The sequence below is a fragment of the Canis lupus genome, chromosome 33 (genome assembly GCF_003254725.2).
Source record: "Canis lupus dingo isolate Sandy chromosome 33, ASM325472v2, whole genome shotgun sequence".
Classification (NCBI taxonomy): Eukaryota; Metazoa; Chordata; class Mammalia; order Carnivora; family Canidae; genus Canis; species Canis lupus.
In genome coordinates this window covers 19,151,735-19,167,191 of record NC_064275.1, presented here as the reverse complement: position 1 = coordinate 19,167,191, position 15,457 = coordinate 19,151,735, and the positions used below count along the sequence as shown (strand labels likewise).

Genomic DNA, 15,457 nt, shown 5'->3' with positions numbered 1-15,457 from the left:
AAGGAAGAGAGTGTGTTGAGAGGGTGCTTTTATAATTAACTAATATTACCTTGTCTGGAAATAAATAAATGCCCCCTATACATTTCCTTCTTTGAGAAATGAGGAGCTGGAAAGATAGGTCGAATCTATGACGTTACCATATTACAACATCTCTACATTATCTGACTCACTTTGTGTCTGTGCCCAAGACTCCAATCATATCACAGATAATGCTGTATTGCTAACCCATATCATACTTGAATACACCTTTGAAAAGTAAAAGAACTAAAAGTATTGTATTTATGAGGCCAATATAAAGGAAGAAGTTTTACATTATCCTTCTCAAAACTAACTTATTTGAAGCCTTATAAGTCTGATTAGAGATACTGGTCAATGAAAGAGCTCATTGTTAACTGCTTCTAGAAAAAGTGCAAAACTGAAAATCCAGACGTATTTATGAATTATTAGATTGTTTTCTAATGAGCACTGAGGACTACATGAGAAGTGAACTTCTTAGTAAAAGCAAGGGAGAGACAGAGAGACGGAGGGAAGCATGGAAGGGGGAAAGGGGAAGAGAAAGAGATTGGAAACACTTGTTGAAGGACAGCTCTTGCTTAGACAAAATCTTGAATTTCCTTCCGTGTGTCAACTTTAGCAACACTGGATGCATACACCTTCATTTCTGAGATGGCCATTTTGTTATTAGATAGTACTCTTGAATAATCATTCTAGAACCAATTTCACTGTAGAATGGCACCAATATACATATCAAATTTATGGTGATTAGAAGTGATAATCTGCTCTTCTCCTGGATGTCGTTTAGTTTACCTGTTAGCTTACCTGTTAGGGTTCTACAGCTGTTACTTTATACTCTCTGCTTGTTGAGTTTGACTTCCAAGTCTTTCTGAGTTAAAGAGTCCATTCAAGTCTCTTAAAATAACTTCATGAAAACCATCTTTCTACTTTGCAGACCCTTCTTTGTTCTTTGGCCTATCCTTGAACTTTGCAATGTGTTTTGCTAGTAGTCCTTAAATCAGAAACTACATAAATATACCCTTTGAACTGCTGGGTCTCATCAGGAGGAAAAAAAAAGTTTTCAACAATCTTCTAATATTTTGATAAAAATCCAATTCTGGTTCAATGTTTTGTTCTCAAAGGAATTTTGAATGAAGAAAAGCTTTTGTAAGAGGGAGGAAGCTTATCTAATCTCTTCAAGACTGGTAAGAAGCAATCAGGAGACTTGTGACTCTTTGAAACAGTAAATTTCCAGGGAATTAGGCACAGGTTTCTCAAGAACAATAAAGAATCTTACACTTCAGGTTGCAGCACATTGGATCTAAATGCACCCTTTCATGCACCCCAAAGAGCAATGTTAAAGCACCATTTTTGAGTCAAGTAGGAAGGGAACTGACATTCTTTCAGAAGGTCATGAGGTATTGAATGCAGTATGAACTCAGTCCAATGGCTAGTATCCGATTCTCCTCCTATGATAAAATGTCCTCAAAGACACAGGAAAATAAGTTTACTCGTGCTGATAGTTATGAGTATTAGAAGATTAAGGTTTTTGACAGTCATTTACGTGTTTGCAATTGCACTAAACTTGACCATATAAAATTTGCTTAACTTTTGCCACAATTTTACCAAACTATTCTTTGCTTAACTTACTTTAATATTGTAGGACTTTATTAAATAAGCAATATATGTCTAGCGTTGTTCCCATTGCCACTGTTATTACTATCAGAATTCTATCTTCTTCTCGGGACTAGGGCTGGCAGGAAGAGCTGAGAACCTGAGTTACACATTTCACACTCTCTCTGCCTTGTCTTCTTGCAGCCCTGGAAAGTACGAGCAGCCTATTAGACTGGCTGCTCTGTAAGTGAACTTAGACTCACCGAGAAAGCTTGTCAGTGAAGCTTTATTCATAAGGCCCTTTAGCAGATAGAGAAATAGTTTGCATGTAAAACCCTTGTTTTTTTAATAAGTATGGACTCTCTCATGCTTTGTGAGCCTTTCTGATTGATTACATTGTAGTACCCACATTATCATTGCAGTTATCAAGAAGGAGGCAGCAAGTGTCATGGAAAGGAAAGAGCGTGGGGCTGACTACCTGAAGACTTGATTCAGGCATTAGTCAAATAGTTTTGTCTTAAGATCATTTTCCTTATCTGTAGGGGATAGTTTTCTCGATTGTGCAGACATTATACAAAGAAGCCAAATGATATATATGAAGTATTTAGAGCTCTACGGGATAAAGGTAGTTCATAAATATCATGTATTACTATTACAGTAAAAGTATTAGCAGAATTATAAATCACTTTGAGGTCTCTAGAGTAAGGTGCTTTATCCGAGGTCTTTCTGCTTAGAAATTAGTTTGTTTTTTTGAGTTGCCATATAAGGAGGTACTCTGTTGCTGTCAAGCACTGTTCATACATTGGAAGCAATGACGAAGAATGAATTGCTAGTAATATGTTACTCCTTTTATTTAAAAAAAATCTTTATTATTTTTTCAATATGCTACTCCTTTTAAAGATTTATTTAAAAGGCATTCTTTACTATAAATTCTCTGAGCAGTTACTCTTAAATTAAAAAGAAAAATTAACTGTTTTATCTCTCATAGTAGACAGTGAATTTCTTGAGGTAAAGAACCTGGGTAATTTACTAGTTTTCTCAGTTACTAAAACTGCTGCCAGATCGATATTCAGTGCTTGTTGAATATCTTGGGTAAAAATTTAGTAAAATTTTAATAAACATTTTTAAAAGATACAGGATTTATGAGTTTGACTACATATATACCATATGATATGGACAGATATTATTGAAGACTATATAGCCCTTTGAAAAAGAATGAATTATATCACTATTGATCTGGGAGGATGACCATAATTTATTAAGTAAAAAGAGCAAATTTTCAGGGTAATTAATATTTGTGAGTAAATATATTGTGCATGTTGTATGACCCTATTATTCACAATGATTGTCTCACAGGATTCAGAATATAAAAGGACTGATGGAAGACTATTAATTTTTTCTTTAAACATTTTTATTGTTTTATTAGTTATAGTGAATATCTATTATGAAAATAAGTTTAAAAATGAATATATAAAATTACTTTTTAAATTACTACTTTTTGCTTTTTGAAGAAGCAGCCTGAGAAAAATCATCACCAGATAGAACTTTAAATTTTATTGTATTGCCTCAACTTCCGTAATACAGAGTAAAGCACATACTCTAAATAGAGTGATTCATTTGCTCAACAAATATATCCTGAGCTCTATAATGGTGCTCGTTCTTGTTAACAAGCATGATGTGTGTGTGTGCGCGCGCGCGTGTGTGTGTGAAAGCTGAGCTCTTTCATCATGCAGATTCATACATGGAATCATATACAAAGAACTAATAATTGAGCAAGAAAAAGTTGTTAAAAGTAATTTTAGTCTTTAGTATAGTTTCTCTGAATATATAACCTACAAATTCACCAAAAAATATTCTTGGGTTTGGTTTTCTGTGGGGGGGGGGGGCCATCTGCGTCCTCTGCAATACGTCTCTCACAATAGCTGCCTTGAAGTTCCTGCTGCCTTTCCCTCACTCTCCTCTTCAAGAACTCTCATTAACCCTCCTTGGCCCAGGTCAATTAATTTTTCTGCTCACTTCCCAACACCTTGCAGGGTCTATCTTTTTCTTTCCTTTCTGATGTAAAGGACTTTAGACTAAACTTTCAGGCTTGTTTCTTCACTCAATGAGAAAAAAGGAAGGAAGGAAGGAAGGAAGGAAGGAAGGAAGGAAGGAAGGAAGGAAGGAAGGAAGGAAGGAAGGAAGGAAGGAAGGAAGGAAGGAAGGGAGAAAGAGAGAGAAAGAGGAAGGAAGGAAGGAAGGAAGGAAGGAAGGAAGGAAGGAAGGAAGGAAGGAAGGAAGGAAGGAAGGAAGGAAGGAAGGAAAAGAGAGAAAGAAGAAAGAAAAAGAAAGAAAGAAAGAAAGAAAGAAAGAAAGAAAGAAAGAAAGAAAGAAAGAAGAAAAGAAAGAGAAGGAAAGAAGGAAGGAAGGAGGAAGGAAGGAAGGAAGGAAGGAAGGAAGGAAGGAAGGAAGGAAGGAAGGAAGGAAGGAGAGAAAGAAAAAAAAAAGAAAAACACCTCTGCAAGATAGGTTTCAGGACTATATTCCCAAGAGAAACTTCACAGGAGTTTTAAGTAATCAAAGGGGCAGACCCAGAAGCCTTAGGTTAAAGATAAGCACCGAAGACCCCCTTTAGAATGTACTTAAATAGACTTGAGCCCCTGAGTTGAACAGAATATCTGGATTGGAACCAGGCAAGAGAGGACTATACACTCTGAGATACTGTATTTCCCAGAGTCGGTGCATTCTACTTCCCATCACACAGTAGTCCTGACAGTGACTGACCTTTTACGGAGAGAGAACAGAGGCACCATAAGCTAAATTTAAAACACAGGAAAGTTGTAATGTGATGACCACAACTGGTACACAGGCCTACTTTATGTCATGTTATAGCTAGTTATGATAGAGGTTTTATGAAAAAGGGGGGGGGATGGAGAGAAAGAGACAGAGAAATGAAGGGAGGGGGAAAAAGAGAGGCACAGAGAGACAGAGACAAATATGGAGAGAGAATCCCTCCTCCCAAATGAAAGTCAGAGCCGGTGGAGAGTGGAAGATGGTGATTAGTTAGGAGATTAGGAAGCATGAAAAAATAAAATAAAATGTATTTTGACACTGCAGCCATTTCTTTACATCTATACAAATCTTCCTGTCCTGGTCCCTCATAGGTCCTACCTACCCTGTGTGGGCTGGCTCTGCTTGGCACTTCCAAATAGCCAGCTGTCTTCTCCTTCCACTTAGGGAGTGCTGGCTCAGAGTAAATTACTTACAGGTGTAGGGAAATCTCTAGAATATGCTCACAATCATGTTTGTTGATCCTAACTCCAGGGAGATGAAGAAGTCAATAAGCAACTGGTCATAGAAAGCTTGCCCAAAGGTGTAGGTCCCCTTTTCTGCACTTTGCCTCCAGTTTAGGGGATTTACACAAAGAACATGATTACTTGTCTATTATGTGACTCTACCTCCTCCAATAGTCTGGTGAGAACAGTAACTCTACTTAGAAAGATGTCAAATAATAGAAATGTGATTAGAAAAACAAATAGTGTTTATGAAGAAATTTTAATAGGACAAGGGATGCTTATATAATGTTTAAGTGGGAAAAAAAGCAAGACAAAACATATATTAGTGCTCATTTCTGAGAGGTCATTATTCATTTCTTTTCCATTCTTTTCATTTTCCAAAATGTCACACACACACATACACACACATACACACACACAGCGAAAGAGAAAAGAAAAGGAAAGGTGCTCTTGGGATATCCTTCCTTATTTGACATTTCATTTCCTTGCTTTTGATCAGTGTTAATTTTAATAATTGGTACCTCTTACAATGAAAAAATTTCACTTCAAGTTTAAATGACAGGATATTGTTGCTGAGGATATTTTATAAACTACTATTGTGATGTAGTGTTCTGGTCATTTGTAATGTTCAAGCAGCCCTTCAGGTCTGGTAGAGTGATTGGGGGAAGAAGGTTGTGAAGGAGATGACTCATTATCTAGCTAATGGTAACAGATTAGTGTAGTGCACACAGGACCCTTGTCACTTCACCCATGAGAAGTCCACCTAAGTAAGGTAGGTCAATGGATATATTCAAACTATGCTTTTGTATATAAAATAAATGTTTACTTAGATGACAAATTACATCATGTTACACCTATAAAGTTCAGCTAGTACAAACATTTAAATGGAACAAAAACTATATACAAGCAAGAAAGTTGATATTTCTCAAACTTTATAATCTCTTCTTCCTCTAAATATTCACCTATTTATCTTGGTCTCACCGTATGACTTTCTCAGACCATTTTCATGACTTAAGTTTCTAGTTTAGGTCCTGGAGCGCCTTAGAACCTAGATGTTAATTATTCTTATAATTGACACCTCTCCTGCTCTTCTGTTATAAGCTGAAAGGCTACTTAATGTTTCCCTGTTTGAGTGATTCTTCTAACATTTACAATTCTGAATTTCTCTTCCCTCCATTTTGATGCTGCAGACCACAACTGCTTTTTACAGTTGCTTTCACATAGCTCTTCTCCCTAACTCAGAATCTCTTTCTTTAGTTCAGAGGTTCTTAATTCTGGCTACATAGTAAAATCACCTATAAAGTAAAACACACACACACACACACACACACACACACACACACACACGTCCAAAAAATGAAACACGAAACAAAACAAAAACAATGCATTAGCCCCAGCCCAGATATTCTTTTTTTTTTTCATTTATCAAAGGTGAAGTTTAGTGCAAATTATACACTTAAGATGACCAAACTCATTTCATCTCAAAATTTTCAATTCAAGTTTGGTTTAACCTGCTGCTTCACACTAGAAAACCATTTTTCTAAATAATGACTATCTTCCTAAATAGGCAATAATAAAGCTTTAACAGTATGTATAATATAGCTTTATGCATTTCACAGACATGCATGTCACACACACATTAAGCTAACGACCAAATTGGAACAAATATTTGTTAAACATAGAATTACTATTAGTATAATAATTAGTTCGAAACTAAGTACATCTGACCAAATTTTAAAAGTTCTCTTTAAACCTGACTATTGTAAATGAAATGCCTTACATTGTTAAAGAGTATCAGAATATGCTTGAGTTTGATTTATGGGGGAAATGATGGCTGACAACAATGTCAACGGGATGTGCATTTGATAGTCAGAAGGTGGAAACAACACAAGTGACCATTGGCAGGTGAACAGATAAACAAAATGCGGCATATAAATACAGTAGAATAGTATTCAGCCTTAAAAAAGGAATGGAATTCTGACACATGCTACAACATGGATAAACCTTGAAGACACTATGGTAAGTAAAATAAGCCAGACAAAGAAAAGCAAAAATACTGTATGATTCCGTTTATAAGCGGTATCTGGAATAGTCAAATTCATACAGAAAGAAAGTAGAATAGAAGGGCCAGAAGGAGAGAAGAGTGGAGAATTATGATTCAATGAGTACAGAGTTTCATTTTGGTGGGTTTTTTTTTTAAGATTTTATTTATTTATTCATGAGAGACACACAGAAAAGCAGAGACACAGGCAGAGGGAGAAACAGGCTCCATGCAAGGAGCCTGATGTGGGACTCGATCCTGGGTCTTCAGGATCACACCCTGAGTTGAAGGCAGATGTCCAACCGCTCAGCCACCCAGGTGTCCCCAGAGTTTCATTTTGAGAGCTTAAAATATTCTGGGGATGGATGGTGGTGATGGTTGCACAACAATGTGGATGTACTTAATGCCATTGAACTGTATACCTAAAAATGGTCAATTTTATGTTACATATATAACCACTAAATAAAATTAAAGGAATTTAAATAGATAGATAGATAGATAGATAGATAGATAGATAGATAAACATTTTAAAAACTTTTATAATATTTCAATGAAAATGAATTGTAGTTCCCAGGTTCAGAGGCACAATTGAACTGAGTAATCTATTCACAGGTTCATTAGGGCTTTATGAAATATAATAATTGATTAGTTTAAGTAATAGTTTTTACTTTGCTATTGAGGCCTGTCACATTTATGATAAGTGCTGGTATTATCCTTGATTCATAAGCAATAATGACTGTAATAAACTACAGAGACCAAATTCTAAATAAATAGGACTATTATTAATGCTTGTAGCTGTACTAGAATTCTCATTTTTTTAAGTGATGATAGAGGCAGAGCATCAGGTTTCTTTGGCACCAAAAATACTATCTTTTACCAAATTATTTTATTGGTAGGAGAAGCCATGGCTTTGTATGAGTCTGTATTTTAAAAATAGTCTGTATTTTTCCAATAATTCAGTATGTAAGACAATTGCTTCCTTCCCCCCTACCCCGAAAATGTTGAACATTTTTGTTAACTTTTATAAATGTCTTGGTTTACAATTCTATGAATTTTAATACATGTATAGATTTTTACAGCTGCCACCACTATCAGAATACAGAGGAGTTCCATTACCCCAAAGAACTTTTTTTTTTTTTTTTTAAGATTTTATTTATTTACTCACGAGAGACACACAGAGAGGGGCAGAGACACAGGCAGAGGGAGAAGCAGGCTCCATGCAGGAAGCCTGATGTGGGACTCGATCCTGGTTCTCCAGGATCACGCCCTGGGCCGAAGGTGGCGCCAAACCGCTGAGCCACCCAAGCTGCCCCCCAAAGAACTTCTAAATGCTCTTTATCCCTCCCCCAACCACCAACTCCTGCAACCACTGATCTCTCCTTTATCAGTATAGTTTTGTCTTTCTAAGAATCATCATTCACATAAATGGCATCATACAGCATGTAACCTTTTGAGACTGGCTTCTTTCACTCAGCATAATGCAGTTAAGATTCATCCATGTTATTGCATGTATTAGTGGTTTTATTTTTAGTGCTGAGTAGTATTCCCTTGTATAGTTAGTTGTACCAGACTGCTTATCCATTCACCCACTGAAAAACCCTTAGTTGTTTCTTTGTCCTTTTTTTTTCCCCCCCGTTTGAGGTCAATTATCATAGAACTGCTATCAACATTTGTGTAGAGGATTTTGTTCAGACATAAATTTTCACTCTCTTGGGCAAATACCCAGGAGTCAGATTGTTAGGTTAGATTATATATATATATATTTTTTATAAGAAACTGCTGAACTGTTTTGCTAAGTGGCTACATCATTTTGTATTCCCATCAAAAATGGATAAGATTTCCAGTTGCTTCACAACCCTGACAACACTTGGTATTGTCATTATTTCTATTTTCTTAGCCATTGTAATAGATGTGGAGTGGAAACATTGCTTTCATTTTGACTACATATTTTAAAGCTATAGATGACACATGATTCTAGGGCCATAATCCTTCTGACTCCTATTTTTAGAGACTATTTTTCTGTTCCTATGTACTTTTTTCCCCCACAGGAAAGGAAAGTGTGATCTATTAGTTTTGGATTCCTGATACTGTTACTTTTCCCCTACTCTTCTCAGAATGACTAATTTTCCCTATCATAGTGCATTCATTTAATTCAAGATAGTAATTCAATTAATTTCAAGAAATTTCTTTCTTGAAGATCAAAAAAATTGCCTCTGTATATCTAAATTCTAACATAGCTAAAATAGTGTACGTACCTATATAAATGCTAACTATGAGGTATTAGAAAATTACTGTACTCATTCAGTACATGTTTTTTGAATGTTTGCTATATCTTGGCCAGTTAGGTGAATAATATATGATACAACAGGAAAGGGCAATCTGAGAGAAAAAAAAAAGCAAATTATAGTTCTGTTTGTACTTCTAAATGTTGAGGCAAATTATATTTGAGAATGTGGTTCCTGAAATAAAATTCTTCGAGATCAGCACATCAGGTGTTGAATGGGTCTTAGTCTCTACTTTAAAATAACATTTTGGAAAAATGAAAACATATTTATGTTAATGAGCACACATTTTCTTTTAGAGAAAAGAGCCCTGTTCTGGGAATTAGAAGACTGGCATCACAGCCCCACTTCTCCCACTTTGTAACTTTAGAGTGGGGCAAGGTATTTCACCTCTCCAGATTTATTTCCTTGTCCATAAATTTCTCTCCAGATTAAAAATTAAAAACTAACATTGTGTCTTTCCAGGATTTACATCTAGCTACCAGTGATGACAAGAAAGGCAACATTTTTATTGTTCTTAACAAATATTTACTTTGCATCATAATGTGGCATAATTAACTAATCTGTTTTTTATTCTTTGCTGTAGGACATTGTCTGTACCCTGATATAGAGGCCTGTTCTCATCTTATTCACCTCTCAGAAACATTTCAAAATGTGATCTAATTCTTTTGTGTGCAGGTGTGTGTGTGTGTGTGAGATAATATCTACCCTTGGCTTCTATGACTTCACACTCTCCTGATTTCCTCCTACCTTACTGATTTGTCAATCTCTTATGTTAGATCCTCCTTCTCTTTTCCATTATACACTCCAGATGATCTCATCCAATCCGGTAGCTTTAAATACTATTTATATGCTGATGATACCAGATATTTATCTCAAGTCTGACCTTAACCTATCACCTGGGCTCCAGATTTATAAAAGCAACCATTTACTTGCTGTCTTCTTTGGATGGCCCTGTAGGCATCTTATATTTAGTAAGAGATCTTGATTTAGTAAAAGATCTTGGTTCTTCTCATTTCTGGTAAACAGCACCATTCAGCTGGAAGAGGCCTGCTCCAGTTATGCTCTATCTCATCTTTTTTTCCTTATTTTTATATCTTTGGCAATACAGTTTCCTCAGAAACTTAGTTGGTCTGGTCCATTTGTTTCAGGTGATTTCTGCATGTGGGTAATCACAGCAGAAACCTCAAATAGGCATAGTTTTTAAGCCCGAAATCTCTGTGTTTATTTTTATTTTTCTGTGTTTATTTTTAAACAGGCCCTGTACTCTCCCCATCCCCACCTTCTTCAATTTAATAGTGGCCATCTGGGGGCCATTGGAAACAACAGGCAGGATAGGAAAGCATGTTCTTAATCTCTTGCTCTGAGCAAGTTGCCATTGTCTATCTGACAGATAACACTTGAAGGTAGACACTTTATCTTGCTAAGGCTGCCATTTTGCTTTTGGTATGGAAGAAAGTGGCTCTGTGTTAAGCCTTTTTCATATTAGTCCTTTGCAGGGATTGGTCTTTACTGTCTAGTCCCAAGCTCGCTAAATATTATTTAATATGTCTCCTCCAGCTAGAGGAGTCTTTTCCCTCTCTTTTCTTCCTAGAAATGATCAATTCTGAGTGAAGAAAATGGGTCATTCTTCTACTCAGAAACTTTCACTGACTCCTCATTGCTTCTAGAGGTGCAATCCAAGTCCAAATTAAGGTCCTTCAAAGTTCAACCAGTAGAATTTCTATGTATAATAAACTTTCTATATTGAAATGTATTAATGTATTTAAAAGGCACATCACACTGCCTAGAATGTTAGGTACTAAATAATGGTCATTATTTTAACAAAATTGCTTGGTGTTTTAAATGTTTAAAAAATCCACTGTCAAGAAAAGTTGATATAGTGCAAAAGGAATATATCTTAAGACCCAGTAATCCACTTGTAGTACTCTTTCCATAAGAAATACTTGCACATACATTACAATTTTCATTGCAGCTTTATTCATAATAGCAAACATTTTAAAGCACACTCTATTTCCATCAAAAGATAAATGGTTGAAAATACTGTTATATTAGACTATATCAAACTATTATAAAGCATAAAATAGATCCATACATACGACTCTGAGGATATTTGCATAACATTTTAAGTTTGAAAAGGAAGTTATAGATTGATACAGGTAATTCTCTTACCGAGTAAAATACAACTATCTGAAAGAATGGGAAGAGTATATTCGAAACTGGTTATCTTAGGTAGTGACCGAGAAAGATTGAAGGTACAGAGTGAGAGTCTTTCACTTCTTGTTAAAATTTATTTTTAAGTGGTGGGATTGTTTGTATTTTTTTAAACTTTATCTTTTGTATGTTTATGGGAGGAGTTTTCAATAGTTTCAAATAAAAACTTTAAGTTAAAAAAGCCCCTGTCAAAATTTATATTGCCTTGAAAGAGGAAATATATACAAAATAGCATTAATACATTTATTTATTCAGAGAATCTCTGGGTGGCTCAGCGGTTTAGTGCCTGCCATTGGCCCAGGGTGCGATCCTGGAGTCCCGGGATCAGGTCCCACGTCAGTCTCCCTGCATGGAGTCTGCTTCTCCCTCCTCCTGTGTCTCTGCCTCTGTCTCTCTCTCTGTCTATGTCTATCATAAATAGATAGATAGATAGATAGATAGATAGATAGATAGATAGATCGATCTTAAAAAAATAGATTTGTTGATTCATCTTTACCTGGGAAAATAAAATGTAGTATTTAGGGAAAATATAAAATTGAATTTAAAGTAAGTGAAGCTTTTCAAACACTTAACAGTTTTGCCAGGACCAACCTTATTTAGGACCATCCAAAAATTTACATAATAGCACCATTTCATAAATATTTTTTTAAGATTATTTATGTATTTATTCATGAGAGACAGAAAGAGAAGCAGAGACATAGGCAGAGGGAGAAGCTCCCCACAGGGAGCCTGATGTGGGACTTGATTCCAAAACCCCGGGATCATGCTCTGAGCCAAAAGCAGACACTCAACCACTGAGCCACCCAGACATACCCATTTTATAGATCTTTAACTCAATCAGGAACCAGACACCAGAAACTTACTCTATAAGTTTCTATAAAGTCTTCCAGAATTGTTAATTTTCTGTTATTTTTGATTATTACAGAAGTGCTCAAATATGCCTTCAATGATTGACAAATCACGTGACACTTGGCCTCAAGTATCATAGATTGATTTTTTAATTTAAAAAAATGCAAAAAAAATAAAATAAAATAAAATAAAATAAATTAAAAAAATAAAAAAATAAAAAATGCAATTGAGACCAAATGAATGTGTGAAAGTAAGTTCTTGATATTTTCGCTTGAAGGAAAGGCAAGAAATCACTACCTCTTTTGGTGTGTATTGAAAAGATAATGTGTATGCTGGAAGTCATCTGTTTTTACTACCTTTTGTGAAAACTGACAAAGAGCCTAGAAACTTCTTGGAAAATTCGCATGACTAACCATAGAAGTTTCAATAATAATAGTAATAACAACACCAACAATATAATAATAATAAAAAAATGTAACAACCACAGTTGGCAAGTCCAGCACCAATTCATGTAAAGTATAAATTTAGATTATTAGTTTCAGGTACCAAATATTAGTATAGAAACACAGAATTAAATAATATGGAGATTCCCTTCAGTAGGAGACTATGTATATGTTGTGTTTACTCTTTTCTTGTTTCTCTATAAGCCTAAGGTGATTTTCTCCATTCCTCTAACATACCAGTCAAATGCCTTTCCTTTTCTAAGATTTTATGTATTTATTTGTCAGAGAGAGAGAGAGAGTACAAGCAGGGGGAGTGGCAGGGAGAGAAGGCAGAGAGAGAAGCCTGATGCAGGTCTCTATCCCAGGACTCTGGGATCATAATCTGAGCCATCTGGATGCTTAACTGACTGAGCCACCCAGGCTTCCCTCAAATGCCTTTTCAACAGAAAGTTTATTCCTCTGTATGACAGGGGCCTGTGGAAACACAGTGAAATCAAAGTTGTCCTGAAAAAACTAAGACAACAATAATCTGCAAGGCAGATACAAGTTTTTGTTGCTGCACTTGCATTCATCTATTCACTTCGTTATTAGAACGTAGAGAGTACAGGTAGGATTTATAAATTTCACTTTTTATAAAAATGTGCTAAAGGCACTGAAAATCAAAATTATTATGCTTTTAAAGTAAGATAGTACCATAAAATCTTTTTTTTTTTGTACCATAAAATCTTGAAGTTGGAAGAGTTCTGAGAAATAATCCAGTACAGAGTCTTTGTTTTCTAGACCAGGCGTTAGTGTAACTGTAGCCAATGAACCAAATTCAGCTTGTTGCTTATTTGTGTCTAGCCGATGAGGTAAGAATGGTTTTTACAAATGAATATTTACAGTTGATTCCATGATAGGGACACTGTCTTTGAACCCCAATTAAGCAAAATGTTATCCTTTAAAAAAATTATATATTTAATTATTATTATATTTTAAATTTTGTTTAAAAAAATAACAATGTGATTTATGTTACATAGCTTTACTTAGAATTAAAATTTTTAATTAAATATTTTTTAATGAAAATATTTTTAAAAATGTAATGTGATTTGTTTTCTCATTTGTTACATAAGTTCCAATATAATAGAGCATTCCTGGTTTTGCCTCTTGACCCACAAAACCTAAAATATTGATGATCTGGCTCTTATAGAAAACATGCGTCCACCCCTGTTCTAGATGAAGGACCTAAAGTATAGAAAAGCTGAATAATGTTCCCAAGGTACTGGTTAGACTCCTTTCATCTCTTTGGGTCTGAATATTCTAGTATTGTATGGGCTCTGGAATGTCTGGTTTGTTTCCTAACTCTCTTTTTACTAGCCTGTTCATCTTCAGCAAGTTACTTAACTTCTCTTTGCCTCGGTTTCCTTATCTGTAATATAGTGTTGCAATCATGAAATTAGATAATATATGTGAAATGATTGCAATAGTGCCTTGCACATGGTTATTGCTCAATAATTGTTATTGTGCCAATTAGTGTCAATGAATTTAATTAGTAGGCAATCCTAAAAGAAAGGGACTAATCCACATCTGATCCTATCTTTCATTTTCTTATAAGAGGAGTGAGGGTATTCCATCTCCCATATGGGGAAGAATTGGCATTTATTCACATTCTCTTTCCTACAGCATGATTTGTTCATCCTTTATGATAGCTTCACAAGTTAATCCAAAAAATTATGAACTTCTAAAATACAAACATGCATACATAATTTATAGGATTGATGGGAAAACTTAAACACAGAGCGGTTAAATGACAGCCACACAGCACACCAGCCCTGAGCCCAACAGATGAGAATGAGACTTTCTGCTCTCTCATCCTGCATGTCCTATGGACTTTTTCACCATATTTAAAACTACTTGAACTGGTCATGTTTCTTTCAGTGATGGGGCAGAGGGTCTGCTGCTGTTGTTCTTCTCTTTTTAAAAATAATCATATTTAATTGTATTCTGTGTGATGGTGAAGTGTTGTATTTCTATTCATTCTTTTCTATGCTATTCACATAAAACATTATTTGCCCAGCTTATTGATGCTTTTCATCTACTGCTTAGACTACAAAGCCATGATGCTGTACTAGATGAAACCCAGTGAGATAAATGCCCTACGTATTAGATCATTTAGTATTTTACCCTGTTAGTCCCCTACCTCATAGCAGCTCTAGTTTAGTTTTTCATGCAAAGAAAAAAAGGGGGGGCAGTTTTCTTCCTCCCTAAGATTAAAATGAAGGGGAGGGGCACATGTCATCTGCTTTAATAAATCTAAAGTTTTGGTTTCTAAGAGAGACTCACTGTGTGGATGACAATTTTGGGGGGAAAATGTCATAAGGTACAGGTGATAGCTTGAATTTGAAGAAGAATCACAGCAAAAAGGTCAACTCAAACCTTTACTTATTAAAATCATAAGAATTGGTGTTGCCTATAATTGTTTCCTCTGACTCCTATATTGTGTTTGTTCAATTTACCAGTCCAAACAAGATGTTACTTTTCTTAGGCCTGTAGATATAATCTCAGAAAGGAGAGCACTTTTTTTTTTTTTGTTTCATACATTGTCACCATCACCTTCTTGAGGTCGCTGTCATTTTAATATATTAAAAGATGAACCTTAACAGAAAAGAGAAACACCAAGGTAGGAAGAATGCTGCTGCCATGCTTAAAGACATTGAGAAAACCAAATGTATTTGTGCTTGATGTATCCATAATTATATAGGTAAA

The 15,457-nt window shown here is 35.3% G+C and overlaps 1 protein-coding gene across 32 annotated transcripts in view; it reads left to right on the top strand.

Annotated features, from left to right (window-relative positions):
* Positions 1 to 15,457, top strand: part of ZBTB20 (zinc finger and BTB domain containing 20) — a 773,610-nt gene that overhangs the window by 306,677 nt on the left and 451,476 nt on the right. The window lies entirely within an intron of this gene.